This window comes from Uloborus diversus, chromosome 1 (assembly GCF_026930045.1).
Source record: "Uloborus diversus isolate 005 chromosome 1, Udiv.v.3.1, whole genome shotgun sequence".
In the NCBI taxonomy this organism is placed as follows: Eukaryota; Metazoa; Arthropoda; class Arachnida; order Araneae; family Uloboridae; genus Uloborus; species Uloborus diversus.
The window spans coordinates 125342024-125355368 of NC_072731.1; the positions used below are offsets into that span (position 1 = coordinate 125342024).

General features: G+C 33.2%; 9 non-coding genes across 9 annotated transcripts; all 9 read right to left on the reverse strand.

The window, feature by feature from the left end:
• Positions 1-179: 179 nt before the first annotated feature.
• On the reverse strand, positions 180-252 carry Trnar-ucu (transfer RNA arginine (anticodon UCU)). The gene has a single exon. It is a non-coding gene; the product is annotated as a tRNA-Arg (tRNA).
• A 1575-nt stretch (positions 253-1827) lies between these two features.
• On the reverse strand, positions 1828-1900 carry Trnar-ucu (transfer RNA arginine (anticodon UCU)). Its single transcript has one exon. It is a non-coding gene; the product is annotated as a tRNA-Arg (tRNA).
• Positions 1901-2607: 707 nt separating this feature from the next.
• On the reverse strand, positions 2608-2680 carry Trnar-ucu (transfer RNA arginine (anticodon UCU)). The gene has a single exon. It is a non-coding gene; the product is annotated as a tRNA-Arg (tRNA).
• Positions 2681-3671: 991 nt separating this feature from the next.
• Trnar-ucu (transfer RNA arginine (anticodon UCU)) lies at positions 3672-3744 on the reverse strand. The gene has a single exon. It is a non-coding gene; the product is annotated as a tRNA-Arg (tRNA).
• A 704-nt stretch (positions 3745-4448) lies between these two features.
• Trnar-ucu (transfer RNA arginine (anticodon UCU)) lies at positions 4449-4521 on the reverse strand. The gene has a single exon. It is a non-coding gene; the product is annotated as a tRNA-Arg (tRNA).
• Positions 4522-5507: 986 nt separating this feature from the next.
• Positions 5508-5580, reverse strand: Trnar-ucu (transfer RNA arginine (anticodon UCU)). Its single transcript has one exon. It is a non-coding gene; the product is annotated as a tRNA-Arg (tRNA).
• A 988-nt stretch (positions 5581-6568) lies between these two features.
• Trnar-ucu (transfer RNA arginine (anticodon UCU)) lies at positions 6569-6641 on the reverse strand. The gene has a single exon. It is a non-coding gene; the product is annotated as a tRNA-Arg (tRNA).
• A 707-nt stretch (positions 6642-7348) lies between these two features.
• Positions 7349-7421, reverse strand: Trnar-ucu (transfer RNA arginine (anticodon UCU)). The gene has a single exon. It is a non-coding gene; the product is annotated as a tRNA-Arg (tRNA).
• A 1848-nt stretch (positions 7422-9269) lies between these two features.
• Positions 9270-9342, reverse strand: Trnar-ucu (transfer RNA arginine (anticodon UCU)). The gene has a single exon. It is a non-coding gene; the product is annotated as a tRNA-Arg (tRNA).
• Between the last annotated feature and the right edge of the window lie 4003 nt (positions 9343-13345).

Genomic DNA, 13345 nt, shown 5'->3' on the forward strand with positions numbered 1-13345 from the left:
ACAAAAAATTCTTTAAGAACTATCCATTGCCCACTCAACTCTTCTCTGTGTGTTTTTAATGCACTAAAGGTATCCTTTCAGTTGTAAGAAGTGGTAACCTCTCTTAGCAGCTCTAAATTATGAATTATTTCTAGTAATTTATATTCTAAAGGAAAAACCAGGAAAACAACCGTGGCCTACATCCCTGCCGGGACTCGAACCCGAGACCTTTGGATTAGAAGCCCAACGCGCTATCCACTGCGCTACAGGGACCGCGCGGTTACTGTTCGAGCAGTACGCAGATATACAAAAAAGAGTTTGCAGTTTGTAGATATATAAATGATGAAGTTGTTGACGTTAAGAAGAAAAAAACTGCGATGTGGTTAGTCGGGTTAAATTACGTACGCTTCACAGAAGTTTTAGCTACTTACCGAAAAGCATCATCTTTCGTCATAGAAAAATGTTTTTGTTTCAATTTAAGATCCGAAGCTGAAAAAAACATTGTAAAGTACTGATTTTTATCTCTACGTTATTGTAAGTGTTTACATCGATTTTATCGAAAAGCTATTTGTTGCATTAGTGTTTATTGTAAAAAAGCTTTTAACTCAACTGTCTATCCTCCTTCCATGCGTGGCAATTGTAAGTGATCTTAAATTATATTTTGCGTTTTGCAATTTACTTAGACTTCATTTTTATTGCTTATTTTGTTATTTCTTCTTAAAATTCAATCCCTGTTTCTCGGAGTAGCTGTTATTGCCAAAAAGCAATAGAGTGGAAGCCACAATGCCGACAGGTTAAATTTTTCGCATCATGTTGAATCTTTTTTTATGTAGAGAAAGTTTAAGTTATGCTCAAAGATTCTGAACAGCAGGTTAGAACTTTGAATGATAATTGGTCGCGATTGTTTCATAGCAATAAGTATAATTTCTGTTGAATAATGTGTCCGTTTAAAGAGATAAAATACCTATAGACCACAGTCTGAAATTTTTTACAGGATTACTGACTGATACCGATGGAGAACTATAAATTAATGTTGTGTTATGTATCTGAGTAGCTTTTATACAAAGCAAAAAATCGAATAACGGTATGAAAACATGAAACTGTGTCAATTGATGCTGTAGTTTCTCATTCCTAGGTCAAGCTCGTGCAAAAACCTTTTTCATCTCTGATTCCAAATTCACAGCAAGTAGAAAAATGTTTAAAATGCAAAAGACGTGTAAGACGGAATCGTTTATCTTCCGCACACTAAAACACATCTTTCAAACATCCCTGCCGGGATTCGAACCCGGGACCTTTTTCCATTCCCCCCCCTCCAAGCTGGAACGTTTTGCTGCATCTATATTACGTTACATTTCATAGTTATGCACATTTAATTCAATAATAACAGATTTTTTTTGCTTTGTCAAACGCTACTTTTTAAACACTATGGGGAATTTTGAAGATAACTTTTTTTTTTTTGCTCTACTTAAATAAAAAAAAAAGATGGGTTTTTTGAGTGATCTTTGTTTTTATTAGGAAATGGGAGGGGAGGTTAAAATAAATAGAGATGGATAAGAAAATTTAGAGAAAGATCGTAAAGGTAGATAGCCGCCGGAGGCGGCAATCTTGGCGTAAAAATGTGAATGGCACAACAAAAAATAGAGATATATGATTAATACTGCTGCCAAATTTATTTAAACAGCCACCGAAGGCGGCAAACTTGAAGTAAAAATTTAAATGACAAGTTAGCCAACCAGCCACCGTAGGTGGCTGCTTGCATAGAAAGGCGAATGGCGTAAGAAAGCGGACCGGCTGGTCGCCGCAGGCGGCTAGTTCTAAATAAAAAACCAGGAAAACAATCGTTGCCTAAATCCCTGCCGGGATTCGAACCCGGGAACATTGGATTAGAAGTCCAACGCGCTATCCACTGCGCTACAGGGACGGTTTTTGGGAATGAAAAAACGATAGGCGAAATTAGTTAAGATATTGTATTTAAATTTTCTTTTGTAATATAAAAATATTAAAAAAATAAAAAAACGTTTATCTTGCTTTTCCTTCAACCGTAGTTCTGGTTCTGGAAAAAAATATTTTCTGAAGTAAAACAACTCACAATAATAGCAATTTTACTGTTCAAGTGTCAAAAAACGTTGGCAACATGTTTTGTGTTATATTTCTTTTACTTACGTAAATGTTTTCTCAATAAATTTTATTGAGTTTGACAAACGAAGCAGCACTCATTTTCGAAAACTTCTTCATTTGATCTTATCTAATGTGATTCATACCTGACTAAGAGATAGAGAAAATTTATTTCTGAGAAAAAGCACTTAAAGAAGTTAAAATTATTAATCGTTGTACTAAATTAGAATGTTGGAATCTTTCTGGAGCCTAATAATTTGTTACAAATCACATTTTTTTCCTTAACTAGTAAGGACTTTATATATCCCTAAACTAACGAAATTAGTGCTAACACAAAAAATACTTTAAGAACTATCCATTGCCCACTCAACTCTTCTCTGTGTCTGTTTTTAATGTACTAAAGGTATCCTTTCAGTTGCAAGAAGTGCTAATCTCTCTTAGCAGCTCTAAGTTATGAATTATTTCTATTAATTTATATTCTAAATAAAAAACCAGGAAAACAACCGTGGTCTGCATCCTTGCCGGGAATTAAACCCGGGACCTTTGGATTAGAAGTCCAACGCGCTATCCACTGCGCTACAGGTACCGCGCGGTTATTGGACAAGCAGTACGTAGATATACAAAAAATGAGTTTGCAGTTTGTAGATATATAAATGATGAAGTTGTTGACGTTAAGAAGAAAAAAACTGCGATGTGGTTAGTCGGGTTAAATTACGTACGCTTCACAGAAGTTTTAGCTACTTACCGAAAAGCATCATCTTTCGTCATAGAAAAATGTTTTGGTTTCAATTTAAGATCCGAAGCTGAAAAAAACATTGTAAAGTACTGATTTTTATCTCTACGTTAATGTAAGTGTTTACATCGATTTTATCGAAAAGCTATTTGTTGCATTAGTGTTTATTGTAAAAAAGCTTTTAAAACACAACTGTCTATCCTCCCTCCATGCGTGGCATTTGTAAGTGATCTTAAATTATATTTTGCGTTTTGCAATTTACTTAGACTTCATTTTTAAGGCTTTTATTGTTATTTCTTCATAAAATTCAATCCCTGTTTCTCGGAGTAGCTATTAATGCCAAAAAGTAATACAGTGGAAGCCACAATGCCGACAGGTTAAATTTTTCGCATCATGTTTTATCTTTTTTTATGTAGAGAAAGTATAAGTTATGCTCAAAGATTCTGAACGGCCGGTTTGAACTTTGAATGATAATTGTTTGCGATGATTTCATAGCAATAAGTATAATTTCTGCTGAATAATGTGTCGTTTAGAGAGATAAAATATCTATAGACCACAGTGAAATTTTTTACAGAATTACTGACTGAAACCGAGCGAGAAATATAAATTAATGTTGTGTTATGTATCTGAGTAGCTTTTATACATAGCAAAAAATCGAATAACGGTATGAAAACATGAAACTGTGTCAATTGATGCTGTAGTTTCTCATTCTTAGGTCAAGCTCGTGCAAAAACCTTTTTCATCTCTGATTCCAAATTCACAGCAAGTAGAAAAATGTTCAAAATGCAAAAGAAGTGTAAGAGGGAATCGTTTATATTCCGCACACTAAAATACATCTTTCAAACATCAATGCCGGGATTCGAACCCGGGACCTTTGGATTAGAAGTCCAACGCGCTATCCACTGCGCTACAGGGACGGTTTTTGAGAATGAAAAAACGATAGGCGAAATTAGTTAAGATATTGTATTTAAATTTTCTTTTGTAATATAAAAATATTAAAAAAATAAAAAAACGTTTATCTTGCTTTTCCTTCAACCGTAGTTCTGGTTTGGGAAAAAATATTTTCTGAAGTAAAAAATCTCACAATACGAGCAATATTACTGTTAAAATGTCAAAAAACGTTGGCAATATGTTTTGTGTTATATTTTTTTTACTTACGTTAATGTTTTCTCAATAAATTTTATTGAGTTTCACAAACGAAGCAGCACTCATTTTCGTAAACTTCTTCATTTGATCTTATCTAATGTGATTCATACCTGACTAAGAGATAGAGAAAATTTATTTCTGAGAAAAAGTACTTAAAGAAGATAAAATTATTAATCGTTGTACTAAATTAAAATGTTGGAATCTTTCTGGAGCCTAATAATGTGCTACAAATCACATTTTTTCCCTCAACTAGTAAGGACTTTATATATCCCAAAACTAACGAAATTAGTGCTAACACAAAAAATTCTTTAAGAACTATCCATTGCCCACTCAACTCTTCTCTGTGTGTTTTTAATGTACTAAAGGTATCCTTTCAGTTGTAAGAAGTGGTAACCTCTCTTAGCAGCTCTAAATTATGAATTATTTCTAGTAATTTATATTCTAAAGGAAAAACCAGGAAAACAACCGTGGCCTACATCCCTACCGGGACTCGAACCCGGGACCTTTGGATTAGAAGTCCAACGCGCTATCCACTGCGCTACAGGGACCGCGCGGTTATTGTACGAGCAGTACATAGATATACAAAAAAGAGTTTGCAGTTTGTAGATATATAAATGATGAAGTTGTTGACGTTAAGAAGAAAAAAACTGCGATGTGGTTAGTCGGGTTAAATTACGTACGCTTCACAGAAGTTTTAGCTGCTTACTGAAAAGCATCATCTTTCGTCATAGAAAAATGTTTTGGTTTCAATTTAAGATCCGAAGCTGAAAAAAATATTATAAAGTACTGATTTTTGTCTCTACGTCAATGTAAGTGTTTACATCGATTTTATCGAAAAGCTATTTGTTGCATGAGTGTTTATTGTAAAAAAGCTTTTAACTCAACTCTCTATCCTCCATACATGCGTGGCAATTGTAAGTGATCTTAAATTATATTTTGCGTTTTGCAATTTACTTAGACTTCATTTTTATTGCTTATTTTGTTATTTCTTAAAATTCAATCCCTGTTTCGGAGTAGCTGTTATTGCCAAAAAGTAATACAGTGGAAGCCACAATGCCGACAGGTTAAATTTTTCGTATCATGTTGAATCTTTTTTTATGTAGAGAAAGTTTAAGTTATGCTCAAAGATTCTGAACGGTCGGTTAGAACTTTGAATGATAATTGGTCGCGATGATTTCATAGCAATAAGTATAATTTCTACTTAATAATGTGTCCGTTTAAAGAGAAAAAATACCTATAGACCACAGTCTGAAATTGTTTACAGGATTACTGACTGAAACCGATCGAGAAATATAAATTAATGTTGTGTTATGTATCTGAGTAGCTTTTATACATAGCAAAAAATCGAATAACGGTATGAAAACATGAAACTGTGTCAATTGATGCTGTAGTTTCTCATTCCTAGGTCAAACTCGTGCAAAAACCTTTTTCATCTCTGATTCCAAATTCACAGCAAGTAGAAAAATGTTCAAAATGCAAAAGAAGTGTAAGACGGAATCGTTTATCTTCCGCACACTAAAACACATCTTTCAAACATCCCTGCCGGGATTCGAACGCGGGACCTTTGGATCAGAAGTCCAACGCGCTATCCACTGCGCTACAGGGACCGCGCGGTTACTGTTCGAGCAGTACGCAGATATACAAAAAAGAGTTTGCAGTTTGTAGATATATAAATGATGAAGTTGACGTTAAGAAGAAAAAAACTGCGATGTGGTTAGTCGGGTTAAATTACGTACGCTTCACAGAAGTTTTAGCTACTTACCGAAAAGCACCATCTTTCGTCATAGAAAAATGTTTTTGTTTCAATTTAAGATCCGAAGCTGAAAAAAACATTGTAAAGTACTGATTTTTATCTCTACGTTAATGTAAGTGTTTACATCGATTTTATCGAAAAGCTATTTGTTGCATTAGTGTTTATTGTAAAAAAGCTTTTAACTCAACTGTCTATCCTCCTTCCATGCGTGGCAATTATAAGTGATCTTAAATTATATTTTGCGTTTTGCAATTTACTTAGACTTCATTTTTATTGCTTATTTTGTTATTTCTTCTTAAAATTCAATCCCTGTTTCTCGGAGTAGCTGTTATTGCCAAAAAGTAATAGAGTGGAAGCCACAATGCCGACAGGTTAAATTTTTCGCATCATGTTGAATCTTTTTTTATGTAGAGAAAGTTTAAGTTATGCTCAAAGATTCTGAACAGCAGGTTAGAACTTTGAATGATAATTGGTCGCGATTGTTTCATAGCAATAAGTATAATTTCTGTTGAATAATGTGTCCGTTCAAAGAGATAAAATACCTATAGACCACAGTCTGAATTTTTTTACAGGATTACTGACTGATACCGATGGAGAAATATAAATTAATGTCGTGTTATGTATCTGAGTAGCTTTTATACAAAGCAAAAAATCGAATAACGGTATGAAAACATGAAACTGTGTCAATTGATGCTGTAGTTTCTCATTCCTAGGTCAAGCTCGTGCAAAAACCTTTTTCATCTCTGATTCCAAATTCACAGCAAGTAGAAAAATGTTTAAAATGCAAAAGACGTGTAAGACGGAATCGTTTATCTTCCGCACACTAAAACACATCTTTCAAACATCCCTGCCGGGATTCAAACCCGGGACCTTTGGATTAGAAGTCCAACGCGCTATCCACTGCGCTCCAGTGACGGTTTTTGAGAATGAAATATCGATAGGCGAAATTAGTTAAGATATTGTATTTAAATTTTCATTTGTAATATATAAATATTAAAAAAATAAAAAAACGTTTATCTTGCTTTTCCTTCAACCGTAGTTCTGGTTTTGGAAAAAAAAATTTCTAAAGTAAAAAAACTTACAATACGGTCAATATTACTGGTTAAGTGTAAAAAAAAGTTTGGCAACATATTTTGTGTTATATTCTTTTTAATTACATAAATGTTTTCTCAATAAATTTTATTGAGTTTAATAAACGAAGCAGCACTCATTTTCGTAAACTTCTTCATTTGATCTTATCTAATGTGATTCATACCTGATTAAGAGATAGAGAAAATTAATTTCTGAGAAAAAGTACTTGAGGAAGATAAAATAAATAATCGTTGTACTAAATTAGAATGTTGGAATCTTTCTGGAGCCTAATAATTTGCTACAAATCACATTTTTTCTCTGAACTAGTAAGGACTTTATATATCCGTAAACTAATGACATTAGTGCTAACACAAAAAATACTTCAAGAACTATCCATTGCCCACTCAACTCTTCTCTGTGTCTGTTTTTAATCTACTAATGGAATCCCTTCAGTTGCGACAAGTGGTAACCTCTCTTAGCAGCTCTAAGTTATGAATTATTTCTAGTAATTTTTATTCTAAATAAAAAACCAGGAAAACAACCGTTGCCTAAATCCCTGCCGGGATTCGAACCCGGGACCTTCGGATTAGAAGTCGAACGCGCTATCCACTGCGCTACAGGGACCGCGCGGCTACTGAACGAGCAGTACGTAGATATACAAAAAAGAGTTTGCAGTTTGTAGCAGAGCCGTGTCCAAGGGGAGGGTTTTAGGGGTTAAACCCCTCCCATTGAAAGAAAAAAAATAAATGAATCATTAAACGATTTTCCAAAATGTATTTTAAGTTTTAATTAATTTTAGAGTTAAACTCTGATACAGTATTCACCCTCTTTAATATTTCCCCATGTTTAACAATTAGCATTTTCCTCAATTGTAGGATTCCCAAGCCCCTTCGCTTCTAAATACTTGAAAAAATTAACGACAGAGGAATGGCTGAAGAGTCTGGCAATGCTGTAAGCATGCAGGGGAAAATTATTTAAAAGAATATTAGACCAATGACTTAGCCCCCCTCCCCCCCCCAAAAAAATACTTGGGGGCAGGGAAAATGGTTACTTTGTTTACTATTAGGTTTTTACTATTAGGTTTTTTTTATGGTACGCCTTTAGTGTTTGATGAATTAGTCGTTTCACACATTAAAAAAGTGTTTCTATCCGAAACAGCAATTTCTTTCAAATAAAATTTTTATTTTCATTAAATTCCTGTTCAGTGTTATTTTATGGAAAAACAAAAGAAAAAAAAAGAAAGAAAGAAACTAGCATTAGGTTGCATAAAAGAAATATGTGTGCTTTTACAAAATGTTCAACTGTACAAATAAGATTTCATTAAAAAAAAAAAAAAAAAAAACTATACTCTTGCGCCATAAAAATCAAATCAACCAACCAACCAACAAAACGTATATAAAAAAAAGCCTAATTATCGAACTAAAATGAACTATTCAACACGCGTAGTTAGTTTTCCTTTGACAACGTAAGTTACAAAGGTAAAAAGTTTCAACCCCTCCCTTTATGAAATCCTGGACACGGGCCTGGTTTGTAGATATATAAATGATGAAGTTGTTGACGTTAAGAAGAAAAAAACTGCGATGTGATTAGTCGGGTTAAATTACGTACGCTTCACAGAAGTTTTAGCTACTTACCGAAAAGGATCATCTTTCGTCATAGAAAAATGTTTTGGTTTCAATTTAAGATCCGAAGCTGAAAAAAACATTGTAAAGTACTGATTTTTATCTCTACGTCAATGTAAGTGTTTACATCGATTTTATCGAAAAGCTATTTGTTGCATGAGTGTTTATTGTAAAAAAAAAAGCTTTTAACTCAACTGTCTATTCTCCCTCCATGCGTGGCAATTGTAAGTGATCTTAAATTATATTTTGCGTTTTGCAATTTACTTAGACTTCATTTTTATGGCTTTTATTGTTATTTCTTCATAAAATTCAATCCCTGTTTCTCGGAGTAGCTATTAATGCCAAGAAGTAATACAGTGGAAGCCACAATGCCGACAGGTTAAATTTTTCGCATCATGTTTTATCTTTTTTTATGTAGAGAAAGTATAAGTTAGCTCAAAGATTCTGAACGGCCGGTTTGAACTTTGAATGATAATTGGTCGCGATGATTTCATAGCAATAAGTATAATTTCTGCTGAATAATGTGTCCGTTTAGAGAGATAAAATACCTATACACCACAGTCTGAAATTTTTTACAGGATTACTGACTGAAACCGAGCGAGAAATATAAATTAATGTTGTGTTATGTATCTGAGTAGCTTTTATACATAACAAAAAATCGAATAACGGTATTAAAACATGAAACTGTGTCAATTGATGCTGTAGTTTCTCATTCCTAGGTCAAGCTCGTGCAAAAACCTTTTTCATCTCTGATTCCAAATTCACAGCAAGTAGAAAAATGTTCAAAATGCAAAAGAAGTGTAAAAGACGGAATCGTTTATATTTCGCACACCAAAATACATCTTTCAAACATCCCTGCCGGGATTCGAACCCGGGACCTTTGGATTAGAAGTCCAACGCGCTATCCACTGCGCTACAGGGACGGTTTTTGAGAATGAAAAAACGATAGGCGAAATTAGTTAATATATTCTATTTAAATTTTCTTTTGTAATATAAAAATATTTAAAAAATAAAAAAACGTTTATCTTGCTTTTCCTTCAACCGTAGTTCTGGTTTTGGAAAAAATATTTTCTGAAGTAAAAAAACTCACAATACGAGCAATATTACTGTTCAAGTGTCAAAAAACGTTGGTAATATGTTTTGTGTAGGACTCGACCGATGCATCGGCGCCGATGGTTCAACAATTTAGCCATCGCCATCGGCATCGGCGGCCGATGCTAACTTGCAGGAAACATCGGCCCATCGGCCTTAAAAAAACATCAAAAAGCCGATGGAATTGGCCGATGTTTTTGAAAAAAAAAATGACCTTTGTTGTTTTTCTTTTCAATACAAAGTAAATTGAGTTACCGATTTCATATAAAATCGTTTACTTAAATTTCAGTATGAATTTCTATTTTAGTCACCCCTGAAAGTGTTTTTAATACTGCATTTAGGTACCGAACAAGTTAATTGTTGCGTTGTTTCTTGCAGCTGGATGTACGTATGTGCCTCTCATAAGTTATAACTCAAAAATGGTAACCTGTAGAATGCTAAATTTTCGCATGTGGGGTGTGCGTACGTTCCAGTTGTGCACGTCCCTTTTTGTTTTCGATCGGATGTTCTAAAAAGTATATTTACTTATTTTTTTTGGCTATTAATTACTTATTTCAATGCAAAACTAATTTAGTGTCTCAGACTGACGATCATTTGGTGATATTTTGCCGCATTGGAGACTATGGAAACAAATATGAGATGGCGAAACCGGTTTTGCTTCATTTTGTTAGACTACCGTTGAACCGACTTTAATTTTTAATTTTTCGATATTTGTAATATGAATCACAGTATTGCAGTTTTTAGCCTACTTTCCCAGTAAAAGTCAGAGAAAGAGGAAAAAAAGCATGAAAGAAGGCTTAATGCATCTTAAAAATATCCCGAAAAACAAAAAAAAGTCAAAAATAAATAAAATAGTTAGATAAATTTTGAAAAATTAAAAATTGGAAAGTAGGGTATTGAGATGGGGAAAAATGTCTGTCGGTCTGTCGGTCTGTCTGTCGGTCTGCCTGTCTGTCCCCCCCTAATAACTTTTGAATGAATAGTCCGATTCGAACAAACTTTTTTTTGTTCGAAAGATCTCGGCGAGTACACCTCATTCCCATATTTCACTTTTTGATTTGAACTATTTTTTGTTCAATTCTGAACAGTTCAAAAAAACTTAACATTAGCGCCTACGAGGAAATTCAAGGCAATTCCGAACTGTGAGGTGAATTTGCTTCAAACAAACTTTGTAGGAAAAAACTTTTGATGAAAAACTTGTATATAAAATAACTTTTTGATTTGAACAATTTTCCGTTCAGTTTTGAACAGTTCAAATCCCTTAACATTAGCGCCTACGGGGAAACTGAAAGTCAATGTAGATTCCGTACTTGAAGGCGGATTTACTTTAAACAAATTTTGTTGGAAACAGCTCTTGATGCGAAACTCCAGACTCCGACTCGGAAAATTTAGGGGCACCTGACTCCGACTCGACTCCTGTGCCCGATAATTAATCGGACTCCGACTCCCCGACTTTAACTCTGACTTCGTAGCTTTGGCAAAAATTTATACACGGAGGACAGAGGACTGACTCTGATTTTTGGATATTCGACTCCGACTCCTTTATCCCAAAATGAGATTGACTCCGACTCCGCAGCTATGGTATTAACTGTGAAATAATTATTGTTGGTGTGACTTGTCTTTATTTTGACGCTAAAGTTTTAATTTAGGCATTCAGTTTTCGGCGAATAAACTCGAAGTCATTCATGTTTCTACATAAAGATATACGCAGACGATTTTTTTTTTTTGACAATGAAAATTATTTCTTTAAGTTGACATTTTATTGTTTTTATTTATTTTGGTAATTGCATTAATTCATTTAAAAAAATATTTTTGACAACAGGGGAAAAAGAAACGATTTTTTTATATGATGTATTTATTTTAATAAGCTTATTAATTTTAATTATTATTTTTTCGTTTTGAAAGCTGTTAAAGATTTTATGGAAAAAAGTGTATTAGATGCTTTGTTTAAAAGGTGCTGCTTTTTTTTTAAAGATGAGTGAGGAATATTTTATTCCTAGAATCAGCTTAAAATATTTAAAAAATATATTTGAAAGAATTTGCAAATTTTAGCTATTTTTGAGAATATTGATCAGGTACTAGAAAGTAGTATGGGTATATAGGAAAGTAGGCTCGTTTAGTTCTAGACAGAACTTCTTGTTTCTGTATCTCTTCGGCGGAGCTACAAGTTTGAGGCCCGTCGAAATACATTCTGGGGCCCTATTTCTCTATCACAGAAGTTGTAAAACATTTATCATAGGCATTTTTGTAATTCCTACGGTTCCCATATGGTTATGGAGCCTCTCGCGCAATTGCAACATTTGCTATATTTTGAATCCGCCACTGCACATCAAAACAAACTCGGGTGCAAGTATTAAAAGGGTTTTTCTGCTCAATGTTTATGATTATTTTGAACTCTATTTTTTACGATTATTTTTTGTATTTCCGAGAACACTTGTGTGCCCCTCCTCCAACTCCCTCAATCTCTGAATCTAAACGCTAGTTGTACTTCTGAGTTGTTTAAAACTAACACCATTCATAAAATTAGAGATTTTTTTTTCAAGCTTTATCTATTGTTTAGGAAGAATTTCGAGCATTAATGTAAGAAATTGATTAAAGTCGTTTTGAATGGTGACATAATTCGGAAATCAAAGGGACTTTTGAATTTTTTCTTCAGAAGTGCTGAAGTAGATTCAGAAACTCTTCCGAGGCGTTGGTGGTAGCGGTTCTGTACTATAAAAAGGGGGCCAAAGTTGGGGCCAAAGTTTAATGTTGTGAATTACTCCAAAATCAGAGGTTGACCCCCCTAACCCACCTTCGTCGTTTCAAGCATTTCTTAAATATTTAACGATAATTTAATTTGGTCAAGAAATGTCATTTTGCATATTTCTTATATTTCTTTCACCTATATTTCGTAATGAGCCATTTTTTTTGCATCATTAATAGCGATCGATTTTTTTCCTGTTGTAAGTAACTATTTATATGTATTTATGTAAAATCAATGAATAAGTTAATTTTGTTTTTATCATATTTTTAATAATATGTTGTAGAAAAATTTCAAAAATTTTCTATTATACATTTTTTTTTTAAATTTCAGAAAATTATTGTTAAATTGAAAAATTTAATTTGAACTTGTTTCTAGTGCTTCAAAAAAGATTAAACAATCAAATTGTTCAATATTACGTGTGCAAACATCAGATCAAGTAGTATATGTATTCAGTGATTAACTTGGTATAAATATTGAGATTGTTTATTTTGGCTGCGTTTTAAGAACCTCGCTCTTTTCATGGCTATTTCTTTTTTTCCGTAAAATCTGTGTCACTGTTATAGCTTTTATGAAAAATGCAAACTTTCCTGTTCATAAACTTTAAATAAGTATAAAAATATTCCTGTTAGGATTTAATATTGTAATTTATCTGTTACCTTTTTTGTTTAATTTGATGACTAAAAAATGTCTACGTGCACTCGTTCCGCTTTAATTGCGTAATTTGCTGACGGTTTCATAGTTTTATTCTTATTATTATTATTTTTTTGAATGATTAAACAACATAATTTAATGTTTTTTAACTATCTTTAGTGTACCTAAATCCATACATTATTACAATATTACTGAAATCTTAGTTATATGTTTACTTAAAAAAGAAAACAAATCAATTGGTTATTAAACAGTCTCGATGTTTTTCTTTTTTTTTCTTTCTTTCTTTTGTTTTTTTTTCTTTGACTGTTGTTTTTTGTCTTCCATCATACAGCAGTCAAAAAAGGAGAAGCATAACTACACCCTGTACAGATTGTACGTAGTACGATCCAAAAGCTCGAGGGACAAGCTGTTATCAAACCTTATCCTGAATAGTTCAC